A 6,954-nucleotide genomic window follows, 5' to 3' on the forward strand; every position below is an offset into this window, starting at 1 on the left:
CACAGGTAAAACAGGAACAGAGACAAAGGTTAGTTAAAAGTGAGAAAAAAGTGTCAAATTAATGGAGGACAGCCTCTTAGCTACTAGTGGATTTTGTACAAGCCCTTAACCAGGAACCCTAGCTGGGAGGGCAGGCTGGGTTATACTTATAAGATCCTGTCTATCTGCTTCTCAGCCAAGGAAGAGGAGAAGGGGCAATTAGAGATTTCTCACTGCAAATGAGTTAGAAGTGGGGCCTGGAAAGTGTTTTTTGTTGTTGTTGTTGTTGTTGTTACACTTATGAGGCCTTCTTGTTATATTCCCTTCTTTATTCCCCATTAAGGTGAACTTCTGTTGCTTTGGCATCTAGTTGTGTCACTGCCTCCTTATCTCAATTGAAGAGGCGCCTCTTGCATGAGTCTGTTCCAGGATCTCCAGGAGGACAGGGATCACTTCCAACAGGGATCACTTCTCTCAGTTTTCAAGATCTTCAGGAACAGGAGGAGAATGTGACTTCTACCAAGCCATTGTCTTGCCTTTCCCAGTTTGCATTCCCCTCAGTGTCTCAGTCTGGATGCTCTATTTGCTGCTCATTCAAGTTTTTGCACACAATTCAGGCTCTTGCAGAAGAGGACTTAAGTCTACATTTTACTGTTCATTGTCAGCTGTTTCCTGATATCTTCACATTCTTTGGCTCGTGGTTCTTTCCTTCCTTCTTCAAAGCCAGGAAAAACAAGTTGGGGCTTTTTATTTGTTTGTTTGTTTGGCTGTATATTTATTATTGATCATGGGACTTGAACTCAGGTCCTGGGCATTGTGCTTGAGCTCTGCTCAAGGCCAGCTCACTGCCACTTTGAGCCACAGTCCCACTTCGGTTTGTAATTGGAAATGAGTCTCACAGACTTTGTCGCTGGGCGTGGATTTGAACTGCGGTCCTCAGATCTCAGACTCTTGAGTAGCTAGGATTAAATGTGTGAACCACCAGAGCCCAGCTCCTTCTTTGTTTGTTGTTTGTACTACACCTAGAGTTTGAACTCAAGACCCGAGTGCTATCCCTAAGTCTTTCCATCTCAAGGCTATCACTCTACTACCTGAGGCACAGCTTCACTTTCAGCTTTGGGGGTGGTTAATTGGAGATAGTCTCTCAGTCTTTCATGCCGTGCTGGCTTTGAACTGCAATCCTCAGATGGCAGCCTCCTGAGTAGCTAGAATGACAGCTTGAGCTGCTAGTGTCTGGCTTAGAGTTGGGCCCTTCTTGAGTAGCATTTCTTTGACTCATAGTTCTTCCTTCCTCTTCCACTTTTAAGACTAGACTAGACTAGACTGCCTTGGGTAATTTAGTATAATCTTCTCATCTCAAGATCCTTAATTAAATCAGCAAAGTCCCTTTTGGCATATAATGATACACAGTTACATGTTCCTGGAATTGGGATCTGAACATCTTTTAAGGGGGCAAATATGCCTACCACAGCCTCTAGACATTATCCTAATTGCACTCATAGATTTATTTAGTAAGCATTTAATGAACCCCTAGTTGGTAATAAAGAATATAGAGATGAATAAACTATTACCATACTTGTGGAATCATTTATAGATACAAGCTGAATTCATTATGTAAGCCAATTTACCTGGTGAGCTCCTTAAAAATAGAGATAGGGGGTTTTATCACTGTGTTTCTAACGCCAAACTTCCCATTCAGTATATAATAAGTACTCAACCAGTACTGCCAGAGTACTGCTCATAGTATTAAATAACTGTCTCATGCCAACACTGCTTTTGATGTTTGGAGTTAGTAGAGCTTGGGCTGTAGTGGGACACTCAGCATTCTATGGGGGCTCTTTCAATTTATTGATGAACGATTGAATACATGAAGGAGTAAAGTTGACATAATCAATTCATAACAGCTGGGTAACCATGGCTCATACCTGCAATCCTAGCGGCATGGGAGGCTGAGAATGTTGGGATCATGGTTCAAGATTAGCCTTGGACAGAAAACTTGATACACACACACACACACACACACACACACACACACACACACACACGCCTAACATAGAAGGGTTGTGCCTGGGCTGTGTATATGCCTAGGGGAAGGAGATGCTATCTCAGTTACCAGTGAAATAGGGCTATAGGTGTGGTACACAGGATAGTGTGTCTACTTAGCAAGCATAATGATCAGCATTCAAAACCCGGTATTACCATTCATTAATTAACTGACAAGTCATTAATTGGTTAAGAAAAATTAGTGATAAAAGTTATCAGATCTCTTGAATGTTTCATTAGGGTTTATAAGGATGGCCAATTGAGAACTATTTTTTCATGGTAACATATTAAAATATGCATACATAGAGACATTTCAAAATATTTTGCATCTTGTATCTTGCTAGCATCCTAACCAATAGTATATTGGGCATCTGTTGAGCATGCAGTATTTTTCAGGATTTGAACAGGAACTTTAGATAATTATTCTTTTGGAATGCAAGAGCCGTTATGTGCAGGCCTATCAAAACTGAAAGCTTGACATGGGAAATGTTGCAGTTGAAATGCAACCAAGAACACATCAGAGGTGACCTACATAAAGAAACTTAGTATGGATGATTTCTCCTTTGGGGGATCTACTTTTGTTCTTTCTTGTTCAACAGAGGAGAGAGAAAGAGAAAAAATCTGTCTGTAAAAACACTGAGAAAGAAACTCAGATAGAGGATTATTAGAGAAGTCTTATTTGCATTGTGCATGATTTTTTAATAGTTATGTGTTAGAATTTATTAATTCTATCCAAATATGTTTTCCTCTTTAATAGATTTTCCATTGATGACACTCTTGGGATTGTCTGGTCAGTGTGGGAAAATGGTAGGAAATCTTTAGCAGTAGAATAGTCTGGAATCTTCCAGAAAGTTCAATGAACTCTTCCACTGAGTCTCCCATCCTCCCACCCACAGTTCAAAGTGTTTGTTCCACTTCACATAGAATTATCATTGTAAAACCACAGTGATAACGGCAGAAGCCACCTTTAATTTTGTATTTGCTAAGAAAAATATTCCAGTTACATTCTACCATGTACTTGTCAGTGGGTGCCAAAAGTTCAAATGCACAAAGTGCTTGTTTATTACACTGTGAACTTCATGACACATTAGGGATATGCTTAAGTGTCACTTACCAATAGCACTAACTTTAAATTACTATTATTTGATGTTATGAGGTGGTCAAACTGTCATTTTGCAGATACTAACACATGTGTAGATATATACTAGTTAAGAAATAAATCTAGGGAAGGGAAGGGGAAAAACAAGATGATTGAGAGGGGATGGGGGAGGATAAGGGGGACAAAAACATGAGAAGGGGTATCAAGTTTCAAGAAGTAATGCACCCATTACCTGACAAATGTAACTGTAACCCCTCTATACATTATCCCAATAATAAAATACAATAAAAATTAATAAAATAAATCTTTCAGTCAAATATTTGTTGCTCACTTCTATAATCCTAATTGCTCAGAAGGCTGAGATCTGAGATCACAGTGCAGATACAGCCCAAGAAGGAAAGCCTTTGAAATCTTTAACTCCAAGTATTAGCCTTTAGCAGAAAAAAAACAAGTGAGAGTATGAGGCCCTGAATGTAAGCCCTGGCAAGAAAAGAAGGAAGTGGGAGGAGGGAGAGGGAGAGGGAGAGGGAGAAAGAGAAAGACAGGAAGGAATGGGGAAAGAAAGATCAAAAAGAAATTGAATGGTTTTTTTTTAATATTATGAAACCATGTCAGTTAATTTTATCTTCTTCTTAGGTCATAGAGATCTATTCATACAAAGACAGTTTGGTAAGCCTTCTATTTCAGAGCTGTGAAGATTTATTACAGCTACAAGGTGTTGGTCCTATCCCCTGGACAACAGATGCATACATAGTGTTTAAGAGTTTTCTAGATTCATAGGCCTAAGTAATTTCAGATCTGAATTAAAAAGAAATGTTCCATTCTTTCTGAAAGTGCATTAATTCCACCTTGTCAAATTTACTCATATTATTGTTTTGTTTTGTTTTGTTTTGCTGGTTCTGGGCCTTGAACTCAGGGACTGGGCTCTGTCCCTAAGCCCTTTGTGTTCAAGGCTAGCTTTAGTGCTATTTCCAAATTTACTGACATTTTAGCTAGTGCTGATGTTTGAAGTAGAGAGGAAAGTGCAAATTCAGTAGTTTCAGGTCTAGAATGCAGTAAGTTCAGGGGTGTCTCTGGTCTCATGCTGCTTCTCTCTACCTCTGATATTCTATTTGGTAATTTGGAAAGTTTCACTGAAATAGTCTGCATACCTAAGTTTTATTTCATCTGAATCAGAATCATTGGTCTTTTGATTATCACATGAAAGCATTGTGATAAGTGAAAAGCCATTTTGATTAAAAAAAAATTGGAGGTCCTGAGGGGATATACTGTGTTTGTCAATAAAATATTCAATGTTTTATCTATTATATGATTATAATTCTTGGGAAAGATAATCAAAATAGAAAAAAAAATCAAAGGACCCAAAATGTGAAAACTGAAAGATGAAGAAATTTAAGGATGAGAATCAGATTTTTGTTATCCCTGAAGTCTGTTGTTGCATTGATCATGAGGTTATAATATTCCCAAAGTATTAGACAACTTCTTTACAAAACAGTTGAATTGGTCTGAGGATGGGGCTTAGTGGTAGAGTGCTCCCTTAGCATTCATGAAGCCCTGGGTTCAATTCTTCAGTACCACATATACAGAAAAAGCTGGAAGTAGTACTGTAGCTCAAGTGGTAGAGTGCTAACCTTGAGCAAAAGAAGCTCAAAGACAGTGCCCAGGCCCTGAGTTCAAACCCTAGGACTGGCAAAGGAAAAAGAAGTTGAATTTAGAAAATATTTATATTCACCTTGTTTTATTCTAAGCCTTTCAATGTTTACCACTTACTTGGTTTTTTAAAAATTTACTCTTCAAATGACTAGACAAAGGTATTACAATTTAATATGTCTATCTTTATGTGCAGTGCATCTTGACAAGAGGCATTTAAAGATATAATTCTAAAGAAAGTCATCTTCAATAGCATAAGAAATTTAGCCAGGCGCCAGTGGCTCATGCCTGTAATCCTAACTACTCAGGAGGCTGAGATCTGAGGATCGAGGGTCAAAGCCAACCCCTGCTTAAAAGCCCATGAGACTCTTATCTCCAATTAACCACCAGAAAACTGGAAGTGGCATTGTAGCTCAAGGGATAGGGTGGTAGCCTTGGGCTGAAGAGCTCAGCAACAGTGCCCAGGCCCAGAGTTTAAGTCTCAAGACCAACAAAAAATGAAAGAGAGAAAGGAAGTGAGAAAGGAAGAGAGAAGAAAGAAAGAAAGAAGAGAAAGAACGAAAGAAGAGAAAGAAATTTAGGGAATTTATTCCAACATAATGTTTTGAATGAAATTTTGTTAAATTTTTATTTTTTTCATATTAGACTTAAAGCCTAAAGTTTAGGGCAAAGGATGAGGCCCCATGCAGCAGATAGTGTTATTCTGAACTATAATTGGTTTGCAGTCCAGTTGTAGTAATTAGTGAAAATGTGTGTGTGCTTGTTCTTCTCCTCCCTTCATGTTTTTCCTTTGCCCTCAGTTATAAAAACAAATTTTCTAAAGACCATTTTCACTAGTAAATTAAAAAATACATGATTTAGCTATTAAATAGTCTTAATAGTCTTAACAAATTTTCAAAGATTGCTTTCATGAATTAAAAGTTATAGAAAAAAACATTCAGTAAGAAATATAAAAATTTAAAAATAATACTTGTGTTTATAATTTATTTCCATTTATAGTGAGCTTTTACCCATGTTACAGTCACAATCCCCATGGGTTATCTGTTGTTTTCAGAAAGCATTCTAGTTGAACAGAAAGAAGAAATATCTCCTTCTTTACCAATTTTTCCCCAAAGGATGAGATAAATATGAAGTGTTTGTGTATTCCAATTCATTTCTTAATTTATCCCTCTCTTTCATGATTGTAATCAAGGAAAAGTATGATGACTGAAACTTGCCAGCAAAGAAATGTTCTGCGAAGCTACAAGTTATGACTTAGATTTTAAAGTAATATAGGTACCTATTCAAATGATAAATTGGAACATAATAACTTCAAAAGCTATTGAAGCTTATGGAAATTTCTCTAGCTGACATTATTACTCCACATAAAAAAATGAAAGATTTTTTGAGGACAAATGGAGAAAACAAGTACAAGAATATTTAGCATATTGTGTGGCATAAATATTTGCCTGTTATATATGAGATACCTTTTCTAGAATTATCATTTATTCAAAGCAATTGATTAGCATTAGGCATAGGAAAATCCACTTTTTGTAACTATTTAAATTCAGACAGCATTTCATTTTTTGCTCCTACTACATTCAAACTCTTCTCCAAAATGTTATTGGCAATGGAAACTGGCAATAGGTACTTATTTAAAATGAGTAATACATCCATTTTCTTCTTTTACTATCTCCTCTACTGGCTTTTTATATTTGCAGAATGCTTTTTTACCTTGAACACAAAGTTCTTATAGGCAATGTACATTAAAAAAATAAAAATAAGATGCTCAGATGCCATGAAGTAGATGACAATTCCTTAACTGTATGCTTGTTGGCAGGCCTAAGTGCCTCATTCATTCTTGTCAAGGGCAATTCTCACCTCTCCTTTCATACAACTCAGCATGTGTTTCTCTGCATTCTGCATGCTCATTTTAAAGAAAGTCTTTAATTTTTTGAATTGGTGAAAGACGACAATGCATAAGAGTTGACAAGAGCTCTTAAAAGCTATGATTATAAAAGCCAAATTTCATCATCTTACCAAGTGATCATATTTAATGTCACTGACAATCATATCCAAAACATAGACATGTCTACTGAAATGGTGCATTAAGAGGGACACAATATAACCTATAATTCTACCAACTCTACAGGAATCCAGTCTCAAAGAAACAGACAAATGGTCATGGAAGAATATCTTAACTG

General features: G+C 36.9%; 1 non-coding gene across 1 annotated transcript; it reads right to left on the reverse strand.

The window, feature by feature from the left end:
• Positions 1 to 6,526: 6,526 nt before the first annotated feature.
• Positions 6,527 to 6,650, reverse strand: LOC150050013 (U6atac minor spliceosomal RNA). Its single transcript, XR_016538759.1, has one exon. It is a non-coding gene; the product is annotated as a U6atac minor spliceosomal RNA (small nuclear RNA).
• Positions 6,651 to 6,954: the final 304 nt, after the last annotated feature.

This window comes from Megascapheus bottae, chromosome 18, assembly GCF_031878675.1.
Source record: "Megascapheus bottae isolate mThoBot1 chromosome 18, mThoBot2.hap1, whole genome shotgun sequence".
NCBI classification, from domain to species: Eukaryota; Metazoa; Chordata; class Mammalia; order Rodentia; family Geomyidae; genus Megascapheus; species Megascapheus bottae.